Source organism: Vanessa tameamea, chromosome 6, assembly GCF_037043105.1.
Source record: "Vanessa tameamea isolate UH-Manoa-2023 chromosome 6, ilVanTame1 primary haplotype, whole genome shotgun sequence".
Taxonomy (NCBI): domain Eukaryota; kingdom Metazoa; phylum Arthropoda; class Insecta; order Lepidoptera; family Nymphalidae; genus Vanessa; species Vanessa tameamea.
The window spans coordinates 11,331,713-11,351,271 of record NC_087314.1 but is presented as its reverse complement, the minus strand read 5'-3'; the positions used below and the strand labels follow the sequence as shown (position 1 = coordinate 11,351,271).

Below are 19,559 nucleotides of genomic sequence, written 5' to 3'. Positions count from 1 at the left end.
TACTATTTCGGATATTGTAATTTTTTTGATATAATTTAAGTAATTCAAAATTAAGATTTGATTGCGGCACTTATGTTAAATATTTATTGTAGTAATACATAACGATTTGTGCATTTCTGTGAAATAATAAAACAGCTAATATAAATATGTCTGTCTTTAATTACTATTTTTTAAGACGCTTAGTCAAAAGCTGTAGTAAACTCTTAAACTTAGTAGGTAAAAACTAGTTTGTAATGGCCATATTAAAAGCTTTTATATATAACGAGATTAAGAGCCTGACTTCTAGACAACAGATGTCAGGCTCCTAATCTCGTTTTTATTGCTATTAATTTATTTGTATAATTAAAGTATATGATAAATTATTTCATTAGAAAATTGTATCTATAGTATTATTGTTCTTTTGAAAGTATTATAAGTTGAAATATATTTTTTTAAAAATCCATTTCAATAAGTTAATCAGGAAATGAGTTCTTAATAACGAAGTAAACGATTAAAAAGGTCTTATGCATACGTTTTGCTAGGAGATCGATCCATTAAAAAATTTAATTTAATCGAAACTGTAAAACGAAATATGTCGAGGTATTTAGCTATGAGTTGTTTTTAAATTGGATCGAATAAATAATAACGACACGAGAATTAATTATAATATGTAGGTATTTATTTGTGTCGATTAAGTAAAAAAATATAGTCACATATAAATTACACACTTGAATTTCTTTGAAAACATTTAATATACGTCTACTTGAACATTTCTTATTAAAAGGAAATAATTACTCCTCTTAAGCTCGAACAAGTATTCAAGTATTCTAGAAAGTTCAGTAGTTTTCATTAATAACGTAGATCGATAAAAGAGGTCTTTGCTACGATTCAGAAGATGAAACTTTAGCTGGCCTGGTTTCGCTTCTGTAATATTCAGGATGTATTCTTGAATGGGAGACCTAGTTACTCTAGGATTGTAAGCTAAGCTATACGTTTTTGCAGAAAACTCATAAGCCTCGGCAATGTATGAGTAAGATTATAGGTCCTTTATGTTATTACGTTTATGTTCATTTAAATGTTATTACCAATTTTATGAATAATAAAATCAAGGTGTACTTACTGCATATTTTTAATTAAAACTCTAGCTTAATGATACTTGTTTTCATAATAACATAAATATAACTTAATTACTACTTGTATAAGTGAAGTTTCTTTTTAAAATAGCTGTTATGGATTGATCTCTTAGACAAAAATCATCAACATTTTTGGTTGACGTTTGTATTTCTATACATTTAACTTTTAAAAGTTAATAATCTTAAAATTGTATTATTTTTTTTATAAATTATATATTCGTCAATGTATCATCTGAATACTTTTTCATTATTTTACAGCTATTCTTATTTTAAAATATGACTTAGTGCAGTAATAGAAGAGGATTAAAGTATTAAATTCTTAGGGGAGAAAGTTTCTTTACATTCGTTTTTTTATAACGTTCTCATAGTACGAGTACGTACCATTAGAACTTCAGTAATTCTAACTAACGGTGGAATTACCTTTTGCCTTAGAACCATCTGCCACGACTCGGACCAAATGAAACGTGGCTCGGTTCTTTAACTGCGACGGATTATATTTCATTTCTCCCATCACGAACAACTTTTCACTTCTTATTAAATTGAAAATGTTATCTAACTGTATAAAAGTTTTACTAAGAGCTAACAATCATATAACATTTGGATGTATTTTTTTGCCGAGAACTTGTTCGGAAATTAGGAGCGTAGTAGCCTAGTATATCTAAGCACTGTACATTATTATGGCGTCTGAGACACAATTTACATTAGTACTCTAATTCGATTAGAGATTTTCGTACAGTACGTATTTAAAAATAATATTATATTCAGTTATAAAAAAATAATAAATATTTTTATCATTGATTTTTGTTCACTACGTCGATATTATAGCCACGCACGATATTATTATACCGAATTACATGTAAAGACGAGAAAGATATCTGTTTTTTTTATATATAGCTACAGATGAAGAGGCAACAAGGTCCGGCACTTATATAGTAATTGTATTGTGCGGTATTTTCTATGGGGTGGCAGTGACTTAACACTTCGATCCTGTTACTGTATGTGTATATGTAACATTTATATGTATAATAAATATAGTAAGTACAATGTTATATTTAAATTATATTATTGTTTTAAAAACTTTTATTTGTGTAATTGTTTTGACTCTGGATAAATTCGCCTACTTGTCAATCAAAAAAATCAAAAAACAATCCTAAGCGCGTTACTTAATTGTGACCGTGCCTTTTTGAGAAGTATTCCTTAGTGTTGAATTTTTATAATCTAACTTATAATCAAAATCTATAATCGATTAAATATAATAAGAAACATCAAAATAGATCCAGAGTCAAAAATCCACTAGTTTCCCACACTTACTCCACCCGTAAAGACGTTTTTATTTTTCAATTTACTAATCCAACAAGAAATAATTAGTCAAGTCAAGTGGCCACCAACTAAATTACAGACAAAAATATCAAATTGGTAACATTATTTTTAAAGTCGATTAAAAATATAAGAACTATAACAAGGTTAAATTTCAATTACATTAAGCAATTAAGAACGTGCAGTTTTTGGTTCAAACTATCCGAAAGACAACATTAAATAATATATTTATATTATAAATAAAATAATATTCATAGATAAATTAACTCTGATATTAATAATTATAGTTATTAATTGTAAGTGACCGCGTATAAAAAACAAAAGAAAAGCAAAAAAATTATGTCTATATATACATTGTAATTGATATTGTTTGTTTATATAAACCTTAAGTAATCTATTTTCGACCTTACATTAAAGATTTAAACATTAGACTTGAGTACCTAATGGTTGAAATATAGACATCATGTCGTAATGTGTTTTTGCTAGATACTTTTGCTGACAATCATTTTAGTGGTGATTGTAATGTAAACGATTGTAATAAAAACGTATTCTGTAACTGTGCTGATTTACTTAAAATTTATTTTTATATAAAACTTTAGTCACTTATAATACAAAAGTGTTTCATTATAACTTAGCGACTAAGTTGTACCTGCTGTTTCGCTGTTATCATTCGCTCAAATTGTTCGAGGTTCTTTATCAATCGTTAAATAGATTAGATCTACCTATCTGAAAGCAGCACTAACAAAAAAACAGCATCACTTCTATATTTAAAAATGTGATAATTATGTGGTATACTTAACGATTGTTATAAGTAAGATCATCAGCAACCTATCGTTTTAGAGTTACGAGTAACGAGCTTTAAATTCGTTCTTTCAGCGTCAAAACTTTCAAAACATTTTTTATTGGGATGATTTTGAATTACGTTTCATAGAAAATTCTACCATCTGTAATCCGAATCCGGATTGTTTCTTGAATATAGTATAGTACCAGGATAAATGGTGCAAAATTATCGAAATAAGTCGATATGAATCTACTAATTCGTAGCTAAATATACGTAATCATCGACTGATATTAATTCTATCGACATTTAGAGACAAAATGAAAATTCTTTTAAATTTTATTATAAAAATGTATGGGAAAGGTCGAAATGTTAAAAAGTAATGACATACATAGTTTCTATGCACGTATCTACTTTAAACTGTAGAAGAATAATTAAAAACAAAATAAAACTAGCTTAGATGGTCTTAGTGCTTGAACTTATAAAATATAATTAAACTTGAATGCGAAAAGTTAAATGGGACTTCTTCCTAGGGAATTGTTCATGGCAATGAAGTTGAGAAGTCGATGTTATACAGAAAACAAAGTAGGAAAATAAGTGGATACTACTGCAACTACGGATACGACGATATTCAGTTAATTAGTGACAACTTCTATACTAAATTTTTGCTACAGACATCGGTAGGTACAATCTAGTTTATTAAAAGTATATGAAATCTTTGCTTATGCTTCATACCCGTGTTGAGTTAACAGGAGTCATAATGGCATTGTGGTTAATTGGTCGATTATAATATGGTTGATTTTCTTCTCCTACATTTCATATTTCACGTTGCCAAAGTTCAAATTTTATTAACGACGTTAAGTAACTCGTAATTAGACAAAGTTGGTTCTAGGTCTTGACTAGAAAGTATATGAAAACACATCCCAGTAAACAGATTAAAAATAGTAATTCCTCGCTCGAAATAGCAAGCGGAGTGATTGCAGTCTGTCTGTCTGTGTCTACGTCTCGGTCTGCTGCCTCGCCTTTTGTTCACACCAACTGAAATCCACACAATTCTGCAATACTGGGCAAAGGAATTTATATTAAAACTTGTCATTTACTTACAATAAGAACAATAAAAACTTCAATAAATTGCCTTTTTGCAGTACAGGTTTCTGTTTATTCCAGAGTTATCCCTATCTTTTGCACTTTTAAAACTTTTACGCCAAGGAACGCTTTATTCAGGTTAATGTATGTTAAGTTTGTCATTGCAGCAAAATAAAATGAACCGAGTACGATAGTATTTTTTATCTGTGATGATTGATGTAGAAATCAGTGTAGCTCTTGAGTTATACGTTGATAAATACTCGTATTACACAGGTGACACCTCAAAAAAATCTTATTTTTTTTTTTATAAATTAGATAAAAATATTCTATTATGTATTATATGTTATGACGTAATTGTTTTCGTCTCATCGTGAATAATACATTACTTATTGTGGTATTAAGAAAAAAAAAAAGACAAATATGTATATAATTGTAAAAAGAATGTTCGCGACATGCAGGTTTCATAAGAAAAAAAAAAGAAATAATAATTTTGTGTCATCTTTTTGTTACTGTATCTATTATAAATGTCCTAGTTTACGCCCGATTAATCGAAATTGCGATTCAAAGGGATGATGTTGCTAACATTTTTATCATTTTTCAACTTCGGAAACTGTAGGTACTAATTTTATAAAGAGGTTAACTTGTTTGTATGTAGGGGGTAATCTCCGGAAATAATGATCGATTTTTTTAAATTCGATAATTACCTACATTATTAGGGTATAAATTATATTTATATATTTACAACCCGCCGGGTTGGGTTGCTAGTTAGTAATAAAGTATTATACTAAATGTATAATTTATAAGACTTAATAGGAGTAACCGATAAATTTAACTTCAAAGTAAAATACAGGTATCGTTGAATTCACGTTATGATACTTGAGTAATATAAATAAAATAAAAAGTAATTAGAAAATGTAATTAGAGTCAATTCAAATATCAGCGGCTTGCTATTTGATATTCGTGAAGATATCAAATGATCAAGTAATCGAGACGGCGACATGTGCTATTCAATTCACCGCAAATATTTGCACAGGTTAAGGATTTTAACTAATATAATAAAATGTTAAGTATTATACTAGAGTTTGAGACATAACACAATTGATTTTTATATTAAACTTGATCCTCCCACTCTTTTTTACACTGTTATCGTAAAAAAAATATTACTAAAAAAAAATATTTATCGCCGCGCTATTAGTAAACTGCTTTTTCTACTGATATGAGTTTCATATACTTATTCCGATTCTGATTTCCCGTGGTAACTTCACGTAGAACTGACATGACTGGCTTGCAAAACTTTTTTTTTCTTTTTTTATGATATTGGTAGGTGGACAAGCAAATAAGCCACCTGATGGTAAGTGGTCACTACCGCCCATAGATAATGGCGCTGTAAGAAATATTAACCATTTCTTACATCACCAATGCGCCACCAACCTCGGGAACTAAAATGTTATGTCCCTTGTGCCTGTAGTTAAACTGGCTCACTCACCCTTCAAACCGGAACGCAACAACACTGAGTACTGATGAGTGGGTGGTACCTACCCAGACAGGCTTGCACAAAGCCTTACCACCAAGTAAATAAGTAACTGTTTAATCAATTTTATTATACTTAATATTATATTATAATATAAAAAACCTTTCTAATTATAAGGACCACGACCGAAGACTAGAAAAACAGGCAAAAAAATTGCCTTGCTTAAAATTTGATTTTCATTTATTTAAACCGTATAACTAATATTTGTCGGTCTGTTTTCATCACGAATAATATACTGAAATAATCGTAATGTAGATTTATAACGAGGGAGAAAGTACTCAACATTACCGTATAAATTAAAATATTTATGGAAAAAATACGCGGATGTAACTAGTTCCTTATACTGTCTATACCCTGTCATCCAAAGAATCTAAGATAATAAGAATTTTCATATTTATACACTATGAGTAATAGTGTACATACATAAATAATCTACGTTATTTTAGCTTACTCAACTAATGTTAAGCAATTGAAACCTTTTTCGGAGAAAACAAAAATATTGTTGCGACCTTACAAAAGGTTGTGAGGACATTAAAACATTACGAAAATATTACATTACCTAACAAAAACTTGCACAAGGTAAATGGATTTTAACGGAGTACTTACTGATCGTGGTTCAAATGGAAATCATATAATTACACCTTGCTTTGAATAGACCACAATTTGACCCATGACCTTACTGTAACCGTTCCATCGTTTGGACATAGTCTAATAAACGTCACCATTTGATGTCGTCGACTAATGCGATTTTTTAATACACTTTATTATTCTAGATTTGAACTAAGAATAATTTTAATTATACCTTCGATAAAATATAAGCACCCATTGTAATATTTCATTTCTACAAATATATAACATCATAAGGGTTACGAAAGATATGCAAACGTTTATTAGAATCATATATAATGCAAACAATTCTTCTGTAGAGTATATGTATATTCAACTAAAAATATAGGTACTGCCGTAGTCTAGTTGGCCTTGCCAAACTCTTTAGAAATACGTCACTCTTTACGTTGTGAGGCAGGTATCCTTGTTACTTAAAATTCGTCTACAACCATCACGCACTTTTTTATTTCGAGCTATAAAGCGTCGTTTCATTTTCATTTAATAATGGTTAATAAATTCACGAATCAATATATTTTCATAAAGAAAGAAATGAATATAGTATCAATTTATGTCTGTTGTATTAGGACCGACAATAGTGAATGGCATAAACGTACACGTCTTTAAAGCCAAAATACGAATAAAGTAAAACATTTCTCAAAACATTTCTCTCTCTATTAGACGATGTTTGTAAACTAAAATAACAAGAAATAATTAAGAGTTTTCAACTTTTCAGGATTCATCACGAACAAACTTTTTTCACTTTAATACGAATATATATTATTAACTATAATACATATACTTATGTAAAGTTGTTAAGCTTTGGGCGTTGTTCAGAAACAGGTCACATGTGACCGAGGGCTGTTTTCGTGTCACTAAGCCCGTGTCCGTAATATGCAGTTTTATATAAATTAGTAACATAGTACTACAAAAAAAATTAAAAATTATTTTACCAATATATTCGCAGGTATAATACTTGCTAAAGTATTATTTAGGTACTCATCATTTCACATGGTTATCGTTTCTTCTGATCAATTTGTTGGGATGATAAGGAGAAGTAGGTCGAGTGTGGCGATGAGGGCTTCCGTGTCAGTAAGCTGTCGCGTGTTCGCGGTATGCGGAGCTTCATATTAGATCCCATCGACAGTGCAATATAATACACCCGCCAATCAGTCAACAGTCAACCTTTTACAGAGAATCATGAAGCATATATAATTATATTCCTTTGCGTACTTTATGAAATATCTCTGATTGTAATTTACGAAAACATAAAAAAACATTTGATGAACATTCCAACAACGTTTGATGTTTTTAAAATGAACTTGCAAAGTATGTAAATTTACATATTTCCAGAAAAAAATTGCAATTTTTTAAATATGCCTAGAAAATTACTTAAAAAATAAACCATAATCAAGACCCTCTATAACTCAAGAGTGATATAATTAAAACTATATTATTAAAGTTTTACTTATTTTAATGAGTATGATATAATTTATGACATAAATGAAAAACTTAATTATTCGTCCTAAATATGTTAATATACTTTATTGTACACCACAAACAAAAATACAGAAATCTTAGGATTAAACACAAAAAAATAATTATTATAAATTATTAATTTATAAAATTAACCAGATTGTTTTTTCTGTACAGGTATATACCTCTTTTAGTTTACATATGGAAGCGGTATGTGTGCCAAATCTCAACGCTACTATTAATCGCTTAGCTTTGAAAGATGAACTTCTAAGTGATAGTAATCCGTTCTATTTTATTGATAAAAAATTGTAAAAAGTTACATCATTTGAGCTTTTAAGCTTAAGTAATAAATGTACATCGTAAGAAATATAATTTAAGTTACACAAGGTTTGTCATAATTTGAAACAAATAAAAAATTAACGAACATTCTCAGACCTGATTCACAGTGCAAGTCGGCGCATGCGTCACACGCAACATATCTATGGAATATCTATGTTGACCAATGAGTCATTGTCGAGGCGAGACATTAACTTCACAACTCGCTTAAGGGCATGGGAAATTGTAAGGCTAAAAGTAGTCACGAAATTGATTCTATAGTTTAAATTGAATCTAAACTAAAACTAATCCTTGTTCCTTATGGGATGATACACTTTTTATTTAAATCAATAATTATAAAATTTAGGTTTGACTTAAAATCTAAGTCGATATCGGTTAATTGGTCTCTTTTCATTACAATTGGTCGGTAACGTTTTTATTTTTAGGTATATACAACATATTTATTTCGAGTGTAAATGAATGAGTTTACTCTTAACTTAACTAGGAATTTCGAAAAATCTAAAAAGAGTTTCGAGACAGATTTTTATGAACATAAAATTGTATTTTATTCTCAAAAGTACTTTTCCCTAGCCAAAACGAAAGAAGATTAACCGGTTGATTTAAAAAAAGACTGTACAACCTATTTATTGCACCAGTCAATATATCGCTAGCTGAACTTAGACCAGTAACGAGATTTTTATATACTATATGATATATAATTTAACACTATAAAGCCCAATCTAATCATGACATTACTATTATAAATTATTTATTATCTACGTGCTACTCAATGTAAATATCAGTAGTCGGTTTTTTGATTTCTTTTTGTTACTATGTCATTATTAATTAACTTGTTTACAGTTATGATAGTAAAAATAAAAGCGCGGAAGGTTTTATAGAAGAGTACATAATTGCAATGTATCCAATCCTTTCGCTGCCTTACTTTCGAGAGCTCTTAACGGAAACGTACGCGTTAGCTACAATAACCCGGTGACTGGCAGACTCGAGACCGGTTTCTCCGCAATAGGTTGCGGGCAACAATATAGTGCATATAACATATACGATTGCAATCCTCCGCACCGTTTCGTTGTTGTTTCTGCAACATTTCCTTATACGAATCTGCGATATCTTGTATCGTTTTATGCGTTATAAGCTGATCATGTAAGGCGCTAAGTAATATTTCGATCCTTGCTTTTATATAATATATGTGAACAATATAAAATAAAATAAAAAATCGTTACTTATATTTATAGTCATTTAATTTAATAAAATATGAGAAGCAACTAATCTTAGGTTCTTGATATGTTAATTTAAGGACTAGACTTATCTTAATAGTATTTCAAGTTAGTAGTTGTAAGCAAAAGAGAAAATAATTATTTTATTGTTTACGCTAATTCACTTAAGACTACTACTTGATAATCATTGTATTTTCGTGCTGTTTTTTCAAATCGTAACCGTGTCCGTACGTGATGGTAAACGGTCTCCTTCGATCATAGAACGAAGTTTTAAGAAGATCAATATTAAATCGCCTTATGTCCCTTGTAGCATTAGCGAGTTACAACCAAGACTATACACAAGACCTATAAACGTTTCTTAAATAATTTTGTTTGAAGATATTTTATTGTTACTTTTTCTCTCATATTTATATTGAACAAGGATTCATCGAGAGATTAAACGAAGCATAGCGATTAAAATAAAAAGCGTGGCGATACGGTCCATTGCGCTCTCACTATGAGTACGTGCTTGTAATTCATACTCTTTAGCCAGTGAACTGTAAATTACTATTGCTTTTCGCTCGTACGGTATAAAGTTTAAGTGAAATTAAATGTTGAATAAAAGGGAAAATAAAAGATCCAAATCGGTCTTTTGAATTGTTACCGATGTTCGAGTACTTGTAAACAGATATCATCGTTTTACTTAGTACAAGACGATAATCAAGAGAAAACAGGTGATCTGGTGGTTATCTAGAGATATATAAATAAATAGTAGAAGTTATAAATGTATATAAATATAAAGTAGCACGGCTAATGCTTCAAAATGCAAAGGTAAATGATATTTTAAAGCAATAGCTATTTTTTATGCCAATAACAATTGCACTTGTGTTCTACACAATGTTTTGTACCCTTATTAATTACACTGACTCACTTACTCTTCCTTCTGTAAGATATGTTAATAGACCTATAAACCGAGACTTAATTTTTTTTCTTGACAGATTCCATTTTTTACGTCAATCCCGTAATTTATATGTCTTTGTCCTCATTCGATTCTCGGGAAATCTTTATGTCCAATTTCATTATGATCGGTTTCAATGGTTGTATAGTGATAATGTAACAAGCAGACAGACAGAATTAATTTTGTATTTAAAAGATTATGATTACACTTAAATGCACATCAGCCTTTTATCCTCTCTTAGTTGACAGCGGCTGAAGATATCACTACAACTTCGTAATAATCCAAGAGGGAGCGGGATCCCAGACTTAGTCGTATAATATCATTACCGTCTTTACCACAGGGCACACGGGGCACGTGCCCAGGGCCCCCATCCTGAGAGGGCCCCGAAGAACCAACAATTTATTTCACACGTTTGTTCTCACGTTGACTGCTATGTATATTTTCGAATGTGATATATTTGTAAGAAATAACTAACATACTTTATCAAAAAAGGCTATAAAATAGCCATAATATTGTACAACCAATCAGATTCCTACAAATATACGAAAATTACCGCACCGTTTATTTGAAACTATACTTAAGGCCTGGCCCAAAGCAAATTATTTGTACATGGTAGTAAATATCTACCAAAAGGGCCCCAAAATCATGGGTGCGAAGGGCCCCAGCATAGCTTGAGACGGCTCTGTATAATACATACTTAATAGTTTTGTCACGCTTGAGACTGGGCTTATTATTTTATTTCAAAACAAACAGGTAAGAGAAATGTACAGTTGTTTTTTGTTTATAAACGAGTTTATCAATTTATTTTATCTTTGCATTTTTTTTTCAAGTACTCCGCCTGGGCGTTCATTTCGCGAAAGGTCTCCAGGGATAAGAATCGATAATAAAACTACAAAAACTTTAAAACGGCATTACCTTCACAGATATTTATAAATAAAACACATGACCAAATAAAAATAATATACTCATATTGTTTCTCGGAAATTATAAACACTGTAAATTATATTTGATTATAATAAGCAGTAAAGATCTCATGTATTTATTTTTAGACTTAATCACAGTCATCTAATAACGAACAAACAGCTCGTGACACACAATGACCTAAACAAGAACACAACCTTGTACCGCTGTTGTGCAAACATTAGACATAATAACCTGTTTAGAAATCTTAAAAGTCGATCGACATCCCAAAGATATTGTTCACTTGATATTTGAATGTGTTCCTACGTCGTTTATAATACAATTTTATTTTTATTCTCCGTTTAAATATTTCATTAGAGATATAAACTTGTATTTACTCTTTTTGATCAAGGACGGCCCGTAGATTTTGACTAGGGTAAGTATTGTAGATTACATACATACATACAACGCTGCTCAAGTATGGTTTGATCGAAAAATCAGTCTCGCGAAAGTCATCTGACTATCTGAGAAATAAGGCACGCAAACTCTACTGTACCTGTCCGGAATCGAACCCCCAATATTCGCCAAGATCTGGGCCAATTTTTCAAATCAATGATACAGAATGTCTTAAAACTGCTAAGCGTAAGTAATCTAGTTTGAAGAAAGTAATTAAAGATATTTTTAATAGTCAGGCTATATTTTTAAAAGTGTATAATAATGAAAGTATACAAATTATTTATTATATTAAGAGCAAGCAAAAATCATTATAAATTTGATGTTCGATTAATTAAAGACAAGCAAACATAAACGACCAGTAATCGCTCGTGGCGCACAATAATGTTTCTTGGGACCTATAAATAATATTCTAGGTAGTCAGAACAAGAATATATCTGAACGATGTTATCAGACAAAGTATTTACAACCTGTGTGGGCAGGCTGTGCACGGCGAATGATCCGCCTCATTAACTGTAAAACCCTCGCAAGACACGAGCGATAGAGCTAATGCATAAAAAATATTATTTTTATCGCCGACAAAATGAACGCAAGATTATTGAGTGCGAATTATTAAATCGAGAAACGGTTTCGAGAGTTAGGTGAAAATATTTAAAAATAAAATAATTCGGTACACATAAAGCTTCGACAGCTGAAACAGTAACGGCTTATAATATTTGATTTATTTAATATAATATAAAATGTTTTGAAAGAGTTATGCAAGAAAAAAAATCTAAATTGTAATGTAGGTTACTTTAATTTCATTTAGTTTTATTTACAATGAAATAATCGCTAGTTGTTGTCTAATAAAACTTTATTCAATCATAAATCTTTACAAAAAAATCTTAAAAATCTTTAAAAAACATCCGAGTATGTTTAAGTATTTCATCTCGACAAAAGCAAGGTACAACCATGACAAATAGAAGGCTGAGAAAACAGTTAATCCCAATCAAGAGCGTTTCAATAAGCAAGGCGTTCATTGTATCCAATTAATTAACATTCCACTATCGTGCTGATTGTCATTACAGCGTGTTTGTCAATGGCGTCAGGCGTGTCAACGAACTAATTGGTTGACAAAAGCATGCAGTTTACCAGGACTTTGATTAGTTTGCGTTTTGCATAGTGGCTTTTGCGTGGATGATTATTTATTACATAGCCCACTGATGCATGTACAACGTGTCCCTTTGATAACGTGCGTCTTGATCACAAAATATCTTGATATTTTTGTGTATGACTCGAATGTTATGCGAATATATAAGAAGTTTGATTTTTTTTAAACTAGTATATAAGTGGTTATAACAGGTTATAACACGTACCTATAAATTATTTTTTAATTAATTTTTTCTTTTTGCATCATACTATACTGTATCTGAAATTATTTGTAAGAGAGAAAACTTATTTGATAAATATTGTCTTTTAAAATAACTAATAAAATAAAATTTAATATCATTCCATTTACTTTGCCTCTGGGACGTATGTTTAAAATAAGGCTTGGTAAACGTTATTAGCTTTGAAAATTTCATACTTATTATTAAATCCGCAAAAATACTGTGTTTTTCTTCCCATTTAAAGCGCAATTTAAAAACAAAACATAGGCATAATTGTGTTACGCCTAAGCCATTTCCCGTGAGACAGATTACGGCCGGGACAAATTGTCTGACCCACTTACCCTGGAACGAATCCCGGGGCGACACAGAAGTCTAAAATTGTTTGTTGTTAAAGTAAACGTTAGAGAGCATTCATACAAAAACATTTACAAGAAACGATTATGTCATCTTTCCTCGTTTTGTAAAAATATTTATCTATTATTTTACAAAATACGTCTCTACTTGGACGAGTATAATCTTATTAATAGGGTTTAAAATTATGAACAGTATTATATTACTAATTGTCAAAGGTTGAGATGTGTATTAACTGTAACGGTAAAGCAAATATAAAATAACTAGCTCTTACCCGCGGCTTCGCTCGCGTATAATATGAATATATTTACAAATTAAATTACAATATTAAGTTAATGTAAGACCTCTTTGTATACCACATTGGTGTGTATTTCAGCCCTTAAGGTAGAATATTCAGAAACGCTTAAATGCGAATCAACTCATTTTTAATCGGTAGCCCAAAAATAAAATTTCGAGCTTCTAACTTAAAAAATGACGGACTTCCAGACTACCTATATACGAAATGTCTACCCAATTTCTCTCCTTAGGCGTAAAATATCCAAAAGTGCTTAAATGCGAATCAACTCATTATTAATCGGTAGCCCAAAAAAAAATATTCATGCTTACTTAAAAAATGACGGCCTTCCAGGCTAATCTATATAAGAAATGTCAACCCCTATTAAACCCCTTAGAGGTAGAATATCTAGAAACACTTAAATACGTATTTACTCATTTTTAATCAGTATCCCAAAAATAAAGTTTCATGTTTTTAACCTAAAAAATGACTGACTTCCTTAAAACTTTCAACCCTTATTTCACCCCCTTAGTGGTAGATTATCTAGAAACGCTTAAATATGTTTCTACTCATTTTTTATCAGTTTCTCAATAATAAAGTATCATGTTTCTAACTTAAAAAAATACGGACTCTCATACTCATACGTTCAACCCCTATTTCACCCCTTTAGGGGTAGAATTTTCAAATTCGCTACTTAGTGGGTGTCATGATAAGTTTTATGCTTTTAGTTCTAAAAATGACAATACTTTCAACAACTTACAACCTTTCATCCCCCTTTTCAACCCTTTACAGCCTTTTTTTCCAAATAAATAGTAGCCTATGTCCTTTCTCAGGCTCTAGACTATTTGTGTACCAAATTTCATTTAAATCGATCCAGTAGTTTTGGCGTGAAAGCGAGACAGACAGACAGGCAGACAGAGTTACTTTCGCATTTATAATATTAGTATGGATAATATAATAGTATGGATCAGAAACCTCGGAAATAAAGTTTTATTTAGAAAAACAAAAAAATAACTTTATTTTTTACAAGGCTCGTATTAACTATAAGACTTAAATCAATTAAGTGTAAAAGTTATTAATATAAATAGCATTGAAACTTAATATAATGGACGGCTACACAACACAACAAGGTATAGGACACAAAATAAAATAGGGAGGATATTTCATTACATATCAATGTTATCAGTTACATTAATAAACTGCAGTTTAGACTGAGCGCAGGGGGTGAATTTTTAGGGTTCGCTTAGTAATTAATTATAAGCATCGTGTAATTTTACAGTCCGTAATGAAATGTGTAAATAAATTAATAGAACATCTGCTATCGTATCTTTGCGTGACAATAATAATAAAATGTAGTCCACGAAATGTAATTACGAAGTTTAATTACGTATCAATCAATTTTAGTAATAAAATTATGTAAATTATTTCATCAAACCGAGTTAAAGTAGAAATTAATGTTTATATGTATAATAATATAATGAGTATTCTATCTTACGAGTCATTTGCAAGCCATTTGTTTGCAAGCCTAAACGAAAATTATCTGTTTGGTATTAATGTTTTAATGGCGTGTCTTTCATCGCAACTTTTCTATTGTTTTAAAATATTGAAAATATTCATATAATTATTTATACGAAAGTATTCTAAGATTTGTGTAATCGAAACTACCCACTACGTAAAAATTATAACATTTATAGTAATTTTTTTTTTCGTTTTTTTTTTGTATATTGAGTATTATAGAAACAAGTATCTAGAAGAAAGAATTCATAAAATCTCAAGTTTTTTCATATATATTTTTCTATTTCTATCTATTATATATATATATATATATATATATATATATATATATATATATCTTTATATGTCATAGGTACTAATAATTATAAATAGACTTGAGTTTTTTTGTGACGGTCGTAGCCGGAAAATTTGATAATTTATGTTAAAACATTATATTTTTAGTTGATATATTGCATTAAACAATGGTGATTGTATTTCAGTATGTACCAACTTGTTTGAAATTTGAAAAATTTGGAAACCATTCGGTCGTGAATCGATATTGTTCTCAAAATTTTTATCATATTTGGCTTAAGAATTCAATCGAACGTGATCTTATCTCTCGAAACAATATATATGTGATTTATAACAATGTATGCACATTACAAATTAACGTTTGTTTTTTTTGGATTATTATAAAATGAGTAAAATGAAATTTATATTATATAAAATTTTTATCATAGAAAAGGTCTTGTATTTGTTCCAAAAAGTACGATTTTCGACCACCAGCAAAACAACTACCAAATTATTATAGTATTGTTGGTAATGTAAAGTTATTAATAATGTAATTAGGTCTAACCTAGGTAATACCAAACCCCCATATTGAGAATGTTTGCTATTTATATAATACGAATTTTGTGTGTTTGAACATGATTACAATATATTTAAAAGTAAGCACAATCATTTTCAAGCGTACTGAAGCAATATCATGTACTTACATTTCGAAATGTATGTGTACATTTCGATACTATAATGAATAGTGTATATTATTTTGTAATATAAAAAAAATATTTCTAATATTATAAATGCGATAGTTAGTGTGTATGAATGTTTGTTTCCCAATCACGCTGGTACGAATAGACATTATTTAAGGTGAATTATGTATCAGAAATTATTAAAAAGCATCCTTAATAACAAAGTACAGGTCAATCGGCTAATAAAACACGGAACTCCTTACTATGTCAGACAAAAAAAAGGTTTCTTTTAATGTCATTAAATACTGAAAAATAAAAAGACAATCTTATCCATATGTAAATGTTTAAATTTATTAAAATATTTAAATTTTTTAAAACAACTAGGGAATGCTTAAAAAAATCTTGACATTTAAACAGCTAAGATACGAAAAATATATATAAAATAAGTAGATATTCAAAGAACAATAGTACTTTTTTGTATTGCATTGTAAAAGTACTGCTCAACCTTGACACTAACAATATAAATTACTGCGATTTAAGTCAATTTAATTTTGCAGGATATGAAAAAAAGATCACGTTTAAACTAAAAACGTGATCTTACCTATTATTATTATACCAAATATATGTAGCACTTTTTATACAAAAATATAAATAAATTAAAAAGAAGAAAAAATATACCGTTAAAACTGATTTTCTATAACAGCTTAAATAAGTTTTTTTAAGAAAAGTTATTTTTTTTATTGGGTGCTATTGTAAATAAATAAATGTTAGGTTTAACCAAAACATTTACCAAATGCCCCCGGCTTCTTTAAGCTATCACACAGATACTGAACTTACGGGAGCTTTGACCTTTTATTAAAAAAAATGTAATTGACGTCAGCAAAGCAATACTTACAGAAATAAAAATCCAAAGTCCAGACTGGATTTCAAAAAGTCACAACACGATTTTTTATACAAAAAGTCAACTTTTTATCTCGGCACTGTTTGCTGTGCGGCAAAACATCCGCTCACGATAGAAGTTGGAAGAGGACTGAGGTCGCCCTCTCTGAGAGGAAAGAGGGGCCAAACCTCCGTACTATGAAACTATAATCAATTTTAATCGTCGTTTACTTAGATAACTAATACATTGCTGTTTATAATTCTTAAAATAAAATGATACGGTAAATTCATACTGGTTATACGTATAACACATATATCTCTAAAAAAACCAACGAAAATAAAAGTATCTTTATCCTAGTTCACAAAGTAACTTCAAATATAACCGTGAAAAAAAAAAACTTCAATGGAAGAAACACTGCTATATAACATTCTTAAAATTTTTACATCCTTTTATTTTTTATTGTAATTATTACCTATCTATATTTTTTATAACAATAAGACGCGGATCGGTAATGCAATTTGTAAATATTTTATTATACAGAATCCCATTCCTTGCTTCGTGCCCTCGATTATTTGATGAAGGTAAACCAATTTATAGGTCTAGACATCAATAATGAAATTTTATGTTCAACCGCAGAAAAATCATATTCCGTGACGAGTAGTACCCGCGACTTCGTACGCATGGAATATTTGAATATTATCTTATTTTTTTCGATACTTGTGATTAAATGGTTCTGTGCATGCAACATGTTTAATATTTATATTGTTGGAATTTTCTCTGACTTCTTTGGAATTAAATGAATTTGATTCCCTTCTTCATATATTATATACCAACATATGAATACCTGTGTGATAATATTCCTTATCCACGCAGGTACTAATAGATCTTATAAATGTTATGTGTTGCTCAAAGGTACTTACTTCGATGGATTAACTGACAATCTGAAAATGCTTTGATAAAAGCATATATTACGAAATAGATTCTTTAAAATAATATTTAAGTGTTACACTTACGTTATATTATAATATAGCGAGAACAATTTTGAGTGCTTTATCCTCCGTTAGTATTATTATAGTTCTATAAATTTATCATAAAGTGAGGGTGGGGTCGTACTGACTAGTGACAATATTACCATTAAAACAAAATATTGACTGCATATGGCTTATGCTTCAAATTCGATTTAAGAGCATGTAGGTAATAAATATATATTTTTTTAATTATGCTTTATACATAAATATTTAAAAGTTTATCTAAAAAAAATTAAACGAATTACATCTGTTTCCTTTAAACATTGTTGTATCTAATTATGTAATTCAACGTGTCAATAAAAAGCGAAAACTTCGTAAATTGTAAATACATAAATACTCCTTCCTATTAATAAATATTCATTACCATCCGTACGGTTTTGCTGATATTTATTGTAAGTTCAACTGGCCTATGATATTCTAAATAAACAATTTGGTGATGCAGCAAATTATTCATATTCCAACGAAGATTTATTTATGAATAATGCATTTAAGCTTAATAATTCATGAATTATTTTTATCAACAATAAAAAATGCATCTGCAACCCTTGTTTTGTTTTGAAAATTTGATATTTGTCCAATAATCCATATTTCCATATTATTAATATTATAAATGCGAAAGTAACTCTGTCTGTCTGTCTGTCTCGCTTTCACGCCAAAACTACTGGACCGATTTAAATAAAATTTGGTATACAAATAGTCTACAGCCTGAGAAAGGACATAGGCTACTTTTTAATTGGAAAAAAAGGCTGTAAAGGGTTGAAAAGGGGGATGAAAGATTGTAAGTTGTTGAAAGTATTGTTATTTTTAGAACTAGAAGCATAAACTTATATGTACACTTACAAACTAACATATCATGACACCCACTAAGGACCGAATTTTGGAAATTCTACCCCTAAAGGGGTGAAATAGGGGTTGAACGTTTGTATGGAAGTCCGTTATTTTTTAAGTTAGAAACATGAAATTTTTATTTTAAGATACTGATTAAAAATGAGTACATAAACATTTAAGCGTTTCTGCATATTTCACTCCTAAGGGGGTGAAATAAGGGATGAAAGTATGTATGAAAGTCCGTATTTTATAAAGGTAGAAAAATTAAACTTTATTTTTGGGATACTGATTAAAAACGAGTAGATACTTATTTATGTGTCTCTGCATATTCTACCGCTAAGGGGGTGAAATAAGGGTTGAAAGATTTTATGGAAGTGCGTCATTTTTTAAGTTAAAAACATGAAACTTTATTTTTGGGATACTGTTTAAAATCGAGTAAATACTTATTTGAGTGTTTCTGCATATTCTAACCCTAAGGGGGTGAAATAAGGGTTGAAAGTTTGTATAGAAGTCCGTCATTTTTAAGATAGAAACATGAAACTTTATTTTTAGGATACTAATTAAAAATGACTAAATACATATGTAAGCGTTTCTAGATAATCTATCACTGAGAGGGTGAAATA

General features: G+C 29.6%; 1 protein-coding gene across 2 annotated transcripts in view; it reads right to left on the bottom strand.

Annotated features, from left to right (window-relative positions):
* Positions 1-17,233, bottom strand: part of LOC113396407 (uncharacterized) — a 51,018-nt gene extending 33,785 nt beyond the window's left edge. The window contains exon 1 of one of the 2 annotated variants that reach the window (XM_026634327.2): positions 17,096-17,233. The gene's annotated coding sequence lies outside the window, so the exon portion shown is untranslated. The remainder of the gene's footprint in view (positions 1-17,095) is intronic. The other variant, XM_026634328.2, reaches the window with a different exon arrangement.
* Positions 17,234-19,559: the final 2,326 nt, after the last annotated feature.